General features: G+C 35.8%; 1 protein-coding gene across 2 annotated transcripts in view; it reads right to left on the bottom strand.

The window, feature by feature from the left end:
• The window catches only part of atad2b (ATPase family AAA domain containing 2B), a 113,722-nt gene that overhangs the window by 65,816 nt on the left and 35,076 nt on the right, over positions 1–12,830 (bottom strand). The window lies entirely within an intron of this gene.

Genomic DNA, 12,830 nt, shown 5'->3' with positions numbered 1-12,830 from the left:
ACAAAAAAATGGCAGCTTGTAATTTAGATTAAAAAAAATAAAAAAAATGACTCAATAACTGATTTAAAATTCCAGGTCAATGACATGAAGCCAATTAGTTTTTCAAACACTACATAAGTTAATTAATACAGAAATGTCTTTAATACACCCTTTATATGATTAAAATGTTTTAAATTCCAAATTTATATATTAGGGATGTGCATCTCATGACTCAGGCCGATACAATACGAAACATTAAAGATACATATGAAGCCGCTACCGATGCGATGCAATGCGATTTACGTCTATTACGATGCAGTGCGATCCGATTTCGATTAGATTCGATGCAATGGAGAAAATATGATCACTTTTAATGCCTCGAGGCCTGTTTCATAAAACAAGTTAACCAAATAAGCTAGGCTTATTTCAGTTAGTCTGACTCATTGTTAAATGATTTGGTTCCATAAAGCAAATATAACATAGGCCTTGCAAGGATGAAATGACTTCAGATACTTTTATCTCCTGAGAAACAGACAATACAAACATGCACGGGCGTCTTCGAGACACCCCACAGAGTGGAGGTGCAGGAAACTTCCTTCCCTTCTGTCTATTTGTTTCTTCTTAAATCCCTTCACCCATCCTTCCTTCTACTCACTCTGCTCAAAATGGTCAATAATAGAATGTAACGTTCTACATTAATGCAAGTGATATTCACGGTCATGTTTGGTATCATTTGAATTGTCTCAGGGCGACTGGTACAATGGTCTCATTCTTATTAGTAAACTAAAAGGTAATACAGATCTTAAGAGTTTAGAGATATTTTGCACACTGTAGAGGGTGGGTCAGTTCCCAGTGTCTTTCATGCAAATTACCTTCTGTCCCAAAAGGTGATAACTCCACTTGATCAATGTATTTTTCTCTTCCAACTGAAGTCAAGTATGCTTGCTCTTAGATTCATCTTTGAGATTTTGATGTTTTGTATTGATTTGATATCTTTGAATTGGCTGTATAATTGGCATAATACATATTTACCTGACCGATAAATTGTTACATTTGATTTCATTCTGACTTACTCTGAAATTATTTTCTCAAGTAGATTAATGTTACCGCAAACATGCGTCCAGCGTTAGTACAGACTAGATCTCAGGTTAGATGGAGCATGGGGCACATCAGGTGAGTTTCTAGATTTCTGACTAACTGCTTGACTTTAAGTTGTTATGCAGTTGCATTAACTATGGGGGGCTAGATAAAATACTATTGAAATACTAGCATGGTTCGGGCATACTTCATAGTACTAGCCATAACCTCTGGTTATTGTCTCAGCTTTAGTTAAGTTATGTAGTTAGATCAACTATAGGGGGCTAGATAGAAACACTATTGAAGTATCAGTGCTAGCCATAACCTCTGATTATTGTCTAAGCTTTATTCAAGTTATGTAGTTAGATCAACTATAGGTGGCTAGATAGAAACACTATTGAAGTATCAGTGCTAGCCATAACCTCTGATTATTGTTTGAGTTTTAATTAAGTTGTTACATAGGTGACTGTAGGGGGCTAAACAGAACCACTATTTAAAACATGACAAGCATGAAGCGGTCTATTAAATAGTTAGTCATAACCTCTGACTAATGATCAGACTGGAGGTTGTGTGACCGTGGGGTACATGTACATCGGCCGGCGTGATACACCCTGAGTGACAGATTCATAATGAAAGAGTAATAAAAGTAAAGAGTTAACTAGAATAATCAAATGTCAGAATAATAATAATTAGGAACAGACAAAATCAATTTGCATTTCAACCTAAATTCGAGGTCATAATAAAATGGAGTCAGATTAAATAATAAAATGGAGTCAGATTTGAATTGAACCTAAATTTAATAACTTTGCGCGTTGAAAAGACCGAACACGCAGGAAACCTTCATCCACCATTGGATACCTTCTTTGGGCCAAATGTGTGGACCTTACAGCCTAAATCAAGCTTAGTCACTGTGGCAACTTATGCTGGGAAACTAACCTGTGGCCGGTTCCATAAACCGCTTAGACTAGTCTTAAAAAGTTAGTCATCTATTTTTTTTTCTTCAAGATTGGTCATAACTTTTTAAAGTTAGTGACAAAAAAGTAGATTGGTCTAATTTGAATCTAAAAAGTAAGACTGATTACCTCTTGGCTAACTGCTAGTTGGTCAAACTAGTACTTAACAAAAGTCACTGTTAAGACCGTGTCTTGAGACTGTATGTTGTAAGTATGTTTATGCAACTGGTCAAAATCAGGCTAACTATCAGGCTAAGTGGAGTTCCTCTAACACTGACCAACAGGAACACAATGATATTATCACTGACTCTCTCACTTACTATTATTTGACTATTTTTTTACAGTTTCTAGCCATGCAGCCTTTCTCTCTGGTTTTATGACAGCTGTACCTTTGCAGAACAGATAGCAGAACATTTAACATTACAATATAAAATTGCTCTTTAAAGCATTAAAATAACTAAATTAAAAGTTAAAATCACTGAATTTAAAGTGAAAATAAAAGAAAATGACTTTTAATTGCTATAAGAAACACACATTAACACATTTGAGCTTAGTAATTAGTACTGTACTAGCTTACATTTGATTTACCTATTACAATAGTCCCTTCAGTTACTGCCATCATAAAAAAAATACACTTATATATTTAAGTTTAAAGTTCTACAAAGACATTTAATGTCCAACAACAAATATTTTAACAAAATGTATATTTTACTCTCTTGCATGCCTCGCCCACTCCTGAAAGCAAAATGTTTGCATTACTTTCTAACATTTACAGATGAAAAATATACCTGTGACATGTCAGTTATGCCCTGAGGAAAACACAATGTCTCAAATGCATTAAACGGCACAGATATATTCGCTGTTTGCAATGGTGGATCGACTTAAGCGTGCACAAACAAATTAGTGAGATTGTGAACTTAATTTGTCGTTTATGGAACCGCTTTAGCCCCAATTGATTTGTTAGGTTATTTCAAGTCAGGTTTTAGACTTTAATCCGAGTTTTTCCTCGGGTCTCTGTGGTGTTGTGATGCGTCATATTTAGGGCTGTCACGATACCTACTTTTTGTTGTGCGATATATTGCACCAAAATTAATTGCGATAAACGATATTATTGTCATTTTAAGAGAGTTTTATTTCACTAATTATATAATTACAGTATGACAATATAATAGCATAATAATGCAAGTACACTCTTTCAAAGAACATTTTATTCTTAAGAATATTTAGACATTGGAACCAGAATGTGAAAAAAATATATGCTAAATAAATAAAACAAATACCGACTTATTCACGTTAATTGGCTCTCCTCTCTCATTCGGCTTAAAGCCAAAATGTTCCCACACCGGAGCTGAAGATCGCGGCTTTGAAACCAAGTCCATTGGGACTTGTTCTTCCTAACTGGCTGTAGTTGTCACAAAACATTTTATAACGCAGTGGGTTCACACCTTCTCTTCACCTGTCGCTGTCCGCTCTGTGTGCGTGTGTGTGGGGGAGACGCTGTCTAAGCCCCGCCTCTGCCACAGTTCACGGACTTAATTAACCTCCGAATCTGTGGTGGCATCACGGAATCGCCGAAAATTCCGTGATGGACTCACAGAAGTGATACCAATGTAAGTCAGTGACAGGCATCAGCCGTGCTCCACACATGGATCCACTGGTTCAACACTTTAAATAGGAAACCCTTAGCATCAATATGCCGACGCGATACTGGGAAATTTATCGTCATCATTAGTGTTCAGAACTGGGTAGGTTTAGGGTAGGGGTGGGGTCAGGTATTCCAGTGAAAGTCACTTTTTACGTGGTCCGATGCAGCGCTGGTGTTGAACCAGTGAATCCGTGCATGGACCACAGCTGATGCCTTCTGTGAGCACATCACGGAATTTTCGGCGATTCCGTGATGCCACCACAGATTCGGGATTAATTAAGTCTGTGAACATTACACGGAATTCTGTGAGATCAGGTTGGCAGACGAGATGACAGAGGCAGCGCGATCGACTAAAATGTTGGTGATATTAATTTTTATGTAAAAAAAATAATATAATCATTATTTTTAATTATAAAAAAATTATCAGTCGCAATATATCGCGGCACCAAAAATGATCGCGCTCATTTCCATATATCGTGCGATAAGTCGATATATCGACTATCGCAACAGGCCTAGTCATATTCATGCAGAGGAGGTGATGAGAGAACGCGCTTGAGAAACAGTTTAGAAAGGAGAAATCAATCTACATATAAAATACTGGTCACAGATTATTTGTCACTTTCTAAATAATAAAAGTACAGCGCATCCACTAGTAACTAGGGCTGGACCAGAATAGTCGATTATTCGAATATTCATTCGGTGGGTTGGCATTCGATTTTCAATTTTGAGATTCAATTATTATTTTTTTTTTTTATTTTTTTTGAACACCTGGCATCCCCCGCGAAACGGTTCTCATTCGCGCTTGAATATGAATCGCCCATGAGTGAACGTCATGATTCAGAGATTCATTTTTGAGTGTGGAAGCACTTTAAATTGAGTGAGGACAAGACAAAGGCAGTGTGTCAAATATATGCGATTTGAAACTGGCCTACCACAACAGCACATCAAGTTTGAAAATCATCGTTCTGTAAGTTGGTGTAAAAAAACGAGCTGCTTTTATCCGCCATGTTAATCAGTAATTTTACACATGATAAAAACATGCACTCAACTTGCTTGGAAAATACTTGCAAATGTAAGGCAGTTAGAATTTTTTTTTTTTAAAACTGTTTTGAAATGTGTGATGCTGTTATTGAAAGTATGCTACCTTGTTCTTTATTTATTACAGTTCGTTGAACTTCGTTCATTTATCTTTTGTTCTTCTTTTATTTAAATAGCCTACCCTTTGCGGTGTAATTACCGTGCTGCTAATTTCTGATTCGGGAGTGATGTTTATTAGAAAATTTTCGTTATGGTATTCGGACCAGCCCTACTAAGTAACTATATATAAATAAATCGTTTTTTACCGATGCAAATATGTTAGAAACGATGCATCGCGATACAAATGCCAACTTGTAGCCGATGCACACTTTTTAAACCGATCGTTAACTTTTTATGCCGATCCACCAACCGAATCGGGGAATAAAAAACAGACTCATGAATTCAACATATAGGGTAAACGTACCTATTAAGCACACTTCCATTTTTGAGATCAGATTATAAAAAGAAAAAAATAATTTATTATCCTACTTGATGTCTTAACCAATTGATATGTTTGTTATACACCTCCTATAATTTCAAGTCAATCAGATCATTGCACACTGAGATATGGCTCTCCGTGTGTTCACACTGTCTGGTGGCCATTTTGAAAGCTGTGTAAAAACTTTCAACAAGAGAGGAGCCCTTTAAATGTGCGTTTTTTAGATGTTTAAGCCTTTATTTTGGGCATGTTTCACTACTTATTGTAAAATTAAGAGATTAATGTTCAGACTTTTGCATAATATAACCTGGAACTTGGATGTGGGAAATAATTACATTAGATCCAAAAGATAGTTTTAGCAACAGAGCGCAGATGCTACAGAACACAGTTAGCGGACTAGCTGTATAAGATGAAAAAGTACAAGCCAGTAATGCCTGTAAAGTAATATGTTATCTTATATCCATAATATTATAAATTGACAGCTTATTGCTGTTCTGTCGTTTTAAAGTGCTGTAATTTTTAAAGATTTCATATTTTAAGGTGAGCTTAAAGGGTGCACTACTATGAAAATCACAGCTTCAATGTGACATCAATAAGAAAAAGTATAATTTCATAAATATTGTTAATAATAGTTGTTTATATTAAAATATGTATGAACTTAATACATGACCTAGACTATTTATTTAGCAAAAATCCTGTCATTTTAATAAATATTACATGAAATTTATTGTTGCTACTCCAATTAAGCTCAGTGTGCTCCTTTAAGCTCTTCCAGATTTAACGTCTGTGTAAATACTTCATAAACAGACTTTAAATATTAACTGATGGTTGTCACTTTAAGTTAAGTTAAGTTAATAAATTTTCTATGGATTCTGTCAAATCTACAGACTGGCTCTGACCTTTGGTAACTAGCATCAACTTCTCCAGACTGTAAATCTGTGGAAAATCGGGCCAAAAATCGTGTAGTGTATTCCAGCCTTAAGAGACTATAGATAAGATGACATCCATTTAAAAAGAGGTTTCATAATGAGGCTAGTTTCTGTGTTCATCCACATGAATTAAATGTTTTGTTTTATTTGATTTTTGAATGTGTGTTACTTAGCTGAACGTGGACTAGATGTTGCAATGTGCTTAAATGACACTTCACTATGAATATATAACTGATCAAATTGAATGCTTTGTTACTTGATTTTAGTGTTCTGTTTTTTTTTTGTGATTGACTTTGTACCTTCAAAAAAAATACATATTTTTACAATTATTCTTTAAAAATTGTACTTAAAATTAACAAGAATTTTTAAAAAAACATGATGTGTGCTCAATGGGAACAGGGGTGTGCTTAAAGGGTACAAAAATGTATTAAAATGTTACAATTAAATATTTTTGTGTGAGAGATTAATATTTTATTTTAACATAACTTTCTGTACTGAAACCAATATCTTGTGAGCTTAATAGGTACGTTTACCCTATACAAACTGTCAGAACATCTGATATGAAAATCACACTCAAAATCACCCATACTGCCCTTCAAATGTTGCCAACCAGCAGGGATCAAATCCCTGGGACTCCACTAAAAAGCATCACACATCTCGCCAAAAAGTGAACCAGCCAACGTACAAACTCATTTAAAACTTTTGTTGAACCCTGTCGATTTGGGTTTCCCACAGCACTCTTTGCGCAACACTTTTTTTTTCTCGTTTCTCCCCCGAAAGCACAGTGCATGACGGGCTTTAACTCTCAAAAATATTCTCCCGGCATGAAGCATTGTTCTGCTCAGCTTGAACTACGAAAACAAAGTTTGTTGGTAAACAAACAGTATTTATAGGGCAAAACCAAAGCAGAAAGAAAATCAAACCAATGTGATGTGTGACCACCATATATAAACATATACACACACACACACCCCTCTATATATTTTACACACATACATACACACACACATAGACAGAGAGAGAGAGAGAGAGAGAGAGAGAGAGAGAGAGATACATATAGGTTAAAAATAGGGATTGAACAACATGTTTTATGCATAATTTCCCTCTGATTTTAGGGCTATTTAACGATCAGAATAGGTTTAGGGGTAACACTTCAGAATACTGTTCCATCATTAATGAATAACTACACAAGAACACGAGTAATGCAATATTATCACTCTAGTAACTACTAGTAACTAACAAGCAACTCTGATTAATTAATCAGTAAGTAATAGTGCTTAGTCCAATATGGTAGCTCACTATTAGCTAATCAGTAACTACAGGTGCTGGTCATATAATTAGAATATCATTAAAAAGTTAATTTATTTCACTAATTCCATTCAAAAAGTGAAACTTGTATATTATATTCATTCATTACACACAGACTGATATATTTCAAATGTTTATTTCTTTTAATTTTGATGATTAGAGCTTACAGCTCATGAAAGTCAAAAATCAGTATCTCAAAATATTAGAATATTTACATTTGAGTTTGAATAAATGACCATCCCTACAGTATAAATTCCGGGTATCTCTTGTTCTTTGAAACCACAATAATGGAGAAGACTGCTGACTTGGCAATGATCCAGAAGACGAACATTGACACCCTCCACAAAGAGGGTAAGTCACAGAAGGTCATTACTGAAAGGTGTGGCTGTTTACAGAGTGCTGTATCAAAGCATATTAAATGCAAAGTTGACTGGAAGGAAGAATTTGGGTAGGAAAAGGTGCACAAGCAACAGGGATGACCGCAAGCTTGAGAATACAGTCAAGCAAAGCCGATTCAAACACTTGGGAGAGCTTCACAAGGAGAGAACTGAAGCTGGAGTCAGTGCATCAAGAGTCACCACGCTCAGACGTCTTCAGGAAAAGGGCTACCAAGCCACTTCTGAAGCAGAGACAACATCAGAAGCATCTTAACTGGGCTGTGGAGAAAAAGAACTGGACTGTTGCTCAGTGGTCCAAAGTCCTCTTTTCAGATGAAAGTAAATTTTACATTTCATTTGGAAATCAAGGTCCCAGAGTCTGAAGGAAGAGTGGAGAGGCACAGAATCCATGTTGCTTGAAGTCCAGTGTAAAGTTTCCACAGTCAGTGATGATTTGGGCTGCCATGTCATCTGCTGGTGTTGGTCCACTGTGTTTTCTGATGTCCACAGTCAACGCAGCCATCTACCAGGAAATTTTAGAGCACTTCATGCTTCCTTCTGTTGACAAGCTTTATGGAGATGCTGATTTCATTTTCCAGCAGGACTTGGCACCTGCCCACACTGCCAAAGGTACCAAAAGCTGGTTCAATGACCATAGTGTTACTGTGCTTGATTGGCCAGCAAACTCGCCTGACCTGAACCCCATAGAGAATCTATGGGGTATTGTCAAGAGGAAGATGAGAGACACCAGACCCAACAATGCAGATGAGCTGAAGGCCACTATCAGAGCAACCTGGGCTCTCATAACACCTGAGCAGTGCCACAGACTGATCGACTCCATGCCACGCCGCATTGCTGCAGTAATTCAGGCAAAAGGAGCCCCAACTAAGTATTGAGTGCTGTACATGCTCATACTTTTCATTTTCATACTTTTCAGTTGGCCAAGATTTCTAAAAATCCTTTGTATTGGTCTTAAGTAATATTCCAATATTCTGAGATACTGATTTTTGACTTTCATGAGCTGTAAGCTCTAAATCATCAAAATTAAAAGAAATAAACATTTGAAATATATCAGTCTGTGCGTAATGAATGAATATAATATACAAGTTTCACTTTTTGAATGGAATTAGTGAAATAAATCAACTTTTTGATGATATTCTAATTATATGACCAGCACCTGTATTTTTTTCATACCTCCCCAAGAACTACTAGGAACTACTGTATACAGGTTGATAATTAATATTAATAATACATAATGTATAATTCATTCTCAAGTAAAGGTCATGGTAACCCACTAGTAATGACTCAAGTATTACCAAATTCTTCAGAAGGAATTACTAATTATTTGGATCAGTATTCTAAAGTGAAGATCATGATAACTCCCTAGTAATGACTGAAATCATTGTAAGCTTTTGAGGTTTTTGTAAAGTACTGAATAGTAATTATTCAGGTGTTACTACATCCTTCTAAAGGAATTTGTCATTATTTGGATCAGTATTCTAAAGTGAAGATCATAACTCCCTAGTAATTACTGAAGTCATTGTAAACTTTTAAGGTTTTTGTAAGGTCCTGGTTAGTAATTCATTTAGCTAGATTTGGTAACACTTAAATCATTACTACTGGGTTACCATGATCTTCACTTTAGAATACTGATCCAAGTAATTAGCAGTTCATTTAGAAGGATTTGGTAATACTCGAGTCATTACTAATGGGTTACCATGATCTTCATTTTAGAATTAATTATTCATTATACATAATTCACATTAATTATGAACCTGTATAAAGTAGTTATTAGGAGTTCTCAGGATATATGAAAAAAATAGTAGTTATTGGTTAGCTAATAGTGAACTACCAGTTTCAACTGAGCGCTATTACTTAATAAATCGTTAATCAGAGTTTCTTGCTAGTTAATAGTAGTTACTACAATGTTAATAGTGCATTAGTCATTTTTTCCTGTGTAGTTATTCATTAACAACGGAACAGTATTCTAAAGTGTTACCGGTTTAGGTTACAACTTTGTTTTTAAATCAGCAAATGATTTACTCTAATTTTAGGGGTAGTTGTTAAAATTCAGCTCTAGGACCAACAAAACATGGCATCCCAGAAACATGTCCTACTTGACAAATTCATGGCCGCCATCAGTCAGCCAATTAGAAGAGCAGGATAACAAAAGGCTTTAACGAAGAGTGATTTGACGGAACATAATGAAAGGATGGAGAAGAAATGTGATGATGCACGCATCCTTCACGACAGCCAAAGACTCGTGCATGAAGAGAAAACCTGAAAATAATGACCAGTGTCTGGTGCACATGGTCACAGGTGTCACTGAAGAGAGTGTTTTAATGAGCAGCTTCATATTGCTACATTCAACTCTAATTTCACATGGTAAAGTGTGCAGTGCCAGTCCAATTACTGAAGTCTGGGAGGTTTTTTTTTTAACTGAATCAGCAGTTAAAACTTCACTGTAAGTTCAAGTAAGTTTCTTCAAGGCTGCGGCAATCAGGACAAATGAATTCAGTTAAAGGCTAAAGACTACTAAATATCGGAAAGCTCTCATATCTAAGCGCAAACTGAGCCACTTCAAAAAGACTCCAGGGCTCCCCAAGTATTACAAGGAGGCAACAGATTTAGGAGAGAATTTCTCCATAATGAGGACCCGCAGAGCACTTTAAGTTCAATTTCCAATCATGAGCAGGTGTTGAAGATCCAAACAATCCCTCATCAACTGCATTATTTTATGTCTTTGTCCCTTCTTGGCAGATTTGTTACCACTCAGGTTGCTTTCAGGCTTCTTTGGTCCAAACTCTTGAGGAAAGATGAAGGGAAGCAAAGCAAGTAGCCCACAAAAGAGCCAGGTAGTGATTTTATGATTTGTCTCAGAGCTGATGGAAGCCTTGGAGACTAATGCAGATTCTGAGAGGAAGAGAGCCGAGAGACTAAATAGGCCTTTCAACTCGCCAGAGAACAAGGCATCTTGAGAAAATGTGGAAATCAAAAACATTTCTCGTCTCTTCCTGTCATTCTCTTATTGACACGTTTCATCTTCACTTCAAATGAACAACAAGCAGATAAGAAACTGATAAATACTACAGTTGGGATTTGCAAACCGGTGTGATATCTGAATTTAAAGTCAACATCAAAAGGACATGTGCAATGAAATTTACTTTCATAATGCGACATTTTCAGGATGTTAAATGTGAATAAACATTAAAAAATGGGGGGGGGGGGAATGCCCCACTGATTGAAACTTAAAGGGATATTTACCGTATTGTCCCGAATATAAGACGACCCTGATTATAAGACGACCCCCCTTTTTCCAGATGTACATTTTGGAAAAAGGCTTTTTGAAAACCAAATTTTTTGTTTTTTGTTTTTTCTCTCTCTCTCTCTCTCTCTGTAAAACACATTTTTTCTTAAGTTATTTTCAAATTGCATATTTTTCCTATTTTAATTTTTGTTTTGAAAGTATGGTAAATACTGGTAAAATGTACCAACAATGACATTGAAAAATATACACTTTTTGATATACCATACAAATAACAGGTAGCCCATCTGAATTATATAACATGTAGGCTATCAATCTCATAGTAGCCTACCAAAATTTTATTAACAGTAGAAGTGAAATCTTATTATAGTCTTCAAATCTGGGTACTCTCTTATGTTTTAAAATCACTTACAGAGGAAGTTTGGTCCCATCAGGCTAACATGACAGTCACGACTCTGCCGCTGTAAGCTTTTCTTTTTCTCTTGTTTTCACTCGCGATCTTTACAACACATTACATTACATATTTCATGGCACACTCGTTTTATGCGTTTTTGGCGCCACCTATTGTTGTGGGTGTATTACTGACATGTCAAAGTCTAGACCCTGAATATAAGACGACCACGTTTTTTCAGATGTATTTCCAAGAAAAAAACATCGTCTTATATTCGGGTCAATACGGTAATTCAAAAATGAAAATGCTGTCATTATTTACTCACCCTCGTGTCATACAAAAACCCTTTGTGACTAACTTTCTACTGTGGAAGAGATTTTGAAAAATGTATTTTTTTGTCCATACAATAAAAGTCAATGAGATGCAATGTAATTTGAACCCCAACGTTCTCCAATATGTCTTCTTTTCTGATGTGAATTGAAAAGTCAAACAAGTTTGAAAACCTTTTTGGGTAGAATTTCCCTTCAAACATCACAGTATTCACACTTTGGGGAAAACCGACATACAAACTGGTCATCTATACACTGCAAAAATCCTACTTGTAATTAATATTTTAGTTTAGTTTTCCAGTTTAAATACAAAAAAATAAAAATACAAAAAACACTTGAAACAAGATAAATGTATTTTGCAAAAAAAGTGGGGGGAAAAAACTGTGCTGGAGCACATCTAACAATGAATCTTAGCATCTTTAAGTATGGTGTCTCAAGTACATTTATCTTGATTCAAGGATTTTTATATATTTTAACTGGAAAATTAGACCAAAATATTTGTTTTATTATTATTATGTTGTATTGAAAAACAAGTAAAAAAAGACTAGTTAAACTTATGCAAGTTAAGCTGGAATATCATAAAAAAACATGATACTTTTAAAGCCAATTTTATTGACAGATTTTGTAAAGTTATTGATTGATTTTAACCATATATAGTTTGTTTTATTAATTATCATTACCCATATTGACCAAGATTAAAGCACTGAAAGACAAAATTACACAGATAGATAAAAAGACATCAGGCTGCTCAATGCAGACCCTGAAGGTGTTATAGTGAACTAACAAGTGCACACTGAGGTGTAACCTTACACTGCTGGAGCTGACTGCTGGCATCCCTCCTACATGCGCTGGCATGAGCCAAAACTCTTCCCGCACCCGAGCACAGGGGCACGTACCTCCTCCCTGTGATCTATACCACCTGCCCTCACTGCAGATGCTGTTTACAGACGGAACTGGCATCTGGCTCTACATCTTTCTCTTTAAGAAATGTGAGGGAACGGACGAGTTGAGAGATTTTTAGTGGTTATTTTGTTCCCGTTTCTTTTAATTTATCGGAGGCC

The sequence above is a fragment of the Onychostoma macrolepis genome, chromosome 20 (assembly GCF_012432095.1).
Source record: "Onychostoma macrolepis isolate SWU-2019 chromosome 20, ASM1243209v1, whole genome shotgun sequence".
NCBI classification, from domain to species: Eukaryota; Metazoa; Chordata; class Actinopteri; order Cypriniformes; family Cyprinidae; genus Onychostoma; species Onychostoma macrolepis.
Note: the sequence above shows the minus strand (reverse complement) of the source record. Positions and strands in the feature narration are given on the sequence as shown.